Here is a 3585-nt window from a genome sequence, read left to right as displayed (position 1 = left end):
CCCCAGCAGTCAGTGGCTGGCTCAGGCCTCGGGGCGGGAGAGTGGACATCCCTGCTGGGGTTTTCAGCCAGTCTGCTGTGACCGTCGACATTCCCCGTGCTCGCTCAGGTGCCCAATGAAGCCAAGGGCTCATAACCCCCAGCACTGCCTGCTGCGAGGCGTCTATGCACCAAGAACTGTCTCCACTTTAAGCCATTACCTTTCTTAATTAACAAACCATCTTCTTGTCCTCCTTCCAGCGACTAGCCCTAGTCCCCTTCTCTAACCCATTCATCACTGCAGTGCCTGTCATGCCCTCTCTGCTTTCTCCAGCCCTTGCAATGCTCATAGGACTGCCTTCCCACCTCCACTTAAGAACATAAGCACATTAGAACTGCCCCAGGCTGGGGCAGACCCAGGTCCGTCCTGCCTGGTCCCCTGTGTCCCACGGGGGCAGAGAGCAGAGCTGCAGGGAGAGTGACTGGGTTGGAGCAGGGTTTTCCCCTGTTCCTCCCTCCCTGCAGCCTCCAGCACTGAGGTCCAGGCAGGGCTGATGCCGAGGCCGTGCCCCTCGCTCCCTGCCCCAGAGCCATGGATCCCCTTTTCCTCCATGCACGTGTCCAAGCCCTGGCTGAGCTCTCGGCTCCCACTACCTCTGGGGGCCACAACTCCCCCTTTAATGCCTCGCAGGGGGAAAAGGACTTCATAGAACCACAGACAACGAGGGCTGGAAGGGAGCTCAGGAGATCACATCTAGCCCAACCCCTGCTCAAAGCAGGACCAGCCCCAGCTGGGGGAACGCCTGTTCCTCAGAGCGCCCCAAGGTCAAATGGTCACAAACTCCTCCAAGACCATTTCAGGCTTAACACAAGGAAGAACTTCTTTATTGTCCGAGCCCCCAAGGTCTGGAACAGACTGCCGCCGGAGGTGGTGCAAGCACCTACTCTGGACTCCTTTAAGAGTCAATTGGATGTTTATCTTGCTGGGATCCTTTGACCCCAGCTGACTTTCTGCCCTTGGGGCAGGGGCCTGGACTCGGTGATCTTTCAAGATCCTTCCAGCCCTAATGTCTATGAAATCTATGAAATCCTAGCCAAGACTTTGTCCAGCCAGGTCTTAAACACCTCCAAGGATGGAGATCCCACCACCTCCATGGGTAACCCATTCCAGTGCTTCTCCACCCTCCTAGCGAGAACATTTTCGTAATATCTAACCTCAACTTCCCTTGCTGCAACTTGCTCTGTTGACCAGACCCAACTACATCATCCCAGCCAGGGTTTTGTTGAGCCAGGCCTTAAAAGCATCCAAGGATGGAGATCCCACCACCTCCATGGGTAACCCATTCCAGTGCTTCTCCACCCTCCTAGCGAGAACATTTTCGTAATATCTAACCTCAACTTCCCTTGCTGCAACTGCCACCTTGGCAAACTGCTGGTTGCTGTCACCTGCCACCACTGAGAATAGTCCAGCTCCTCCTTCTCTCCACCTTGTCCACATCGTTTCCGTAGTGGGGTACAAGACTCCAGATGTGGCCTCCCCAGTGCTGAATAGAGGGGAAGAATCGCTGCCCTCCATCTGCTGGCAACGCTCCTACCAGTGCAGCCCGGGATGCCGGTAGCCTTCTGGGCACCAAGGGCACGCTGCTGGCTCCTAGTCATCTTACTGTCCCCTGTCACCCCCAGGGCCTTTTCTGATGCTGCCCAGCCAGTCGGTCCCCAGAACTTCCTTCTCTTGTGTCTCTCTGCACCCCTCAGTCGCTGCTCTGTCTACCTGGAGGCAACGGCCAGAGCTAAACACAGGATCCCCACAGAGATGGCTGGTTGTTAAGCCAGTTTCATCACGTCCCTGGCAGAGATCTCTGCCCCTTCCACGCAGACCTGAATACACCGTTAGGACAGCTCACACGGCAGAGGTTTCTACTGCCCTGGTTTCTCTCTGGAGCAGTTCAAGTCACTGGCAGAAGGGCATAAGAACTGCCGTGGACTGGGTCAGACCTAGGTCCATCTTGCCCGGTCTCCTGTGTCCCATGGGGGCAGAAAGCGGAGGCTGAAGGGAGAGTGACTGGGGCTGAGCAGGGCTTTCCCCTGCTCCTCTCCCCTTGCAGGCTCCAGCATTGAGGGTCCAGGCAGGTCTGCCCCTCACTCGATGCCTCTTTCCTCCAGAACATATCCGATCCCTTTTTGAATCTGGGGTTGAGGTCAGCCCGACGCTGTGCTCCTAGGGGGTGGTTGGAAAGCTTCCCCTGAGAAGGTGTAGCCTGTGCTGCCTTTGACAAATGATAAAATTGCAGAGAAGCAGGGCTGGAAGGGACCTCCAGAGGTCAGCTAGTCCAGCCCCTGCCTGAGAGGGGGCCAAGGCCAAGCGGTCCTCTAAGTAGAGCCCAAAGAGCCCGAGCCCTGACCAGCGAAGTCATGGGTGGAAGATGGCACCAGCCAGTCTGGTCCTGAGGCTCAGAGCAGAGGGGAATGCAGAGAATGCCCCTGAGCCAGGAAACTCCGCTGCTCTCTGGTCATCAGCTCCCCAGAGCCAGACCTTAGCCCTGGGCAGTGCCTGCTCCTATGTGGATCATTGCTCAATTAGCTCCCTCTTTGTTGCCTGAAGGACATGGAGAGAGTGATTTCCTTAGCTGGTAACTGCAGCAAGGGGGAATGATTTGTGGTGGGTAAATGAGTCATCAGGGCCTGGACTGGAGAGCAGTTAGGAGGTTTACTGACCATTGGCTCCGTTATTCATTGCCAAGCTGCTCTCAATGGGCAGTCATCAACCAAGCTGTTAGTCCTGCTCCCTGAGTCTGAAATGAGGGCAGAGCAGCTCCTTATCAGATCAGGGAACCTGCCCCAAGGAGCTGGGAAAGGAGGGGTCTGGGATGAAGACACAAGACCCAGCATCCGGACTCCGGGGTCCTACTCCTAGGGCGACAGCTAATACGCAGAGGACAAGCCACAGCTCCTCGGTCCCCAAGTTTCCCCAGTGATGAAATAGGAAGGGAATTAATTGCCAAGCCCAGATGAGGGGCTTGGTGCCATAAGAGAAGTTGAATACCAGTGGGACCCTCACACTGCTAGCACACGCAGGGCAGGCATGAAGCTTAAAGTGCTCTGAGAAGCCCTGGAGGAGAGGTCACCTCAAGGGAAGGAAACCCCCTTATTTTATATATGCACACATCTGTGGCTGCTCCCCCCTGCCCCCACAGAGCTTCCTGCAGGACTGCGGGGCCCTCTCCGCCCAGCTCCCCAGCACAAGACCAGGGAAACATTGGCCCAGTCACCTTCCCGTGGTGCACCCAGGCTTCTGGGCCCCCCGAAACAGTCACCAGCTGACACGAAAGATGCTGTGGCACAGAGATGAGAGGGCATAAGCTGGCCATGAATACGTCTGAGAAGGTTTGGAAGAGATGGAGAAGAGAGGTGGACTCTCCAGGTCAGGGACAAGAGAGATGGCAAAGGGCCAGAATTTGGAAGCGTATGAGGGAGAGGGAGAGAGAGAAGAGGACTAAAAGCAGACTCTTGAATACTGCTGCTATGGGCTGGCTGGGCCCTGCCCTGCCGGTACCTGTATGGGCGCCGCAGGTCCAGACGCAGGGAGAGAAAGTAAGAAAGGAGGTCT

The 3585-nt window shown here is 56.3% G+C and overlaps 1 protein-coding gene across 6 annotated transcripts in view; it reads right to left on the bottom strand.

Moving 5' to 3' along the window:
• PPP1R16A (protein phosphatase 1 regulatory subunit 16A) overlaps positions 1-3585 on the bottom strand; it is a 46067-nt gene that overhangs the window by 11088 nt on the left and 31394 nt on the right. The gene's annotated exons all lie outside the window — the stretch shown is intronic.

Source organism: Alligator sinensis, unplaced genomic scaffold, assembly GCF_000455745.1.
Source record: "Alligator sinensis unplaced genomic scaffold, ASM45574v1 scaffold446_1, whole genome shotgun sequence".
In the NCBI taxonomy this organism is placed as follows: domain Eukaryota; kingdom Metazoa; phylum Chordata; order Crocodylia; family Alligatoridae; genus Alligator; species Alligator sinensis.
This window is presented reverse-complemented; position numbering and strand designations above follow the sequence as displayed.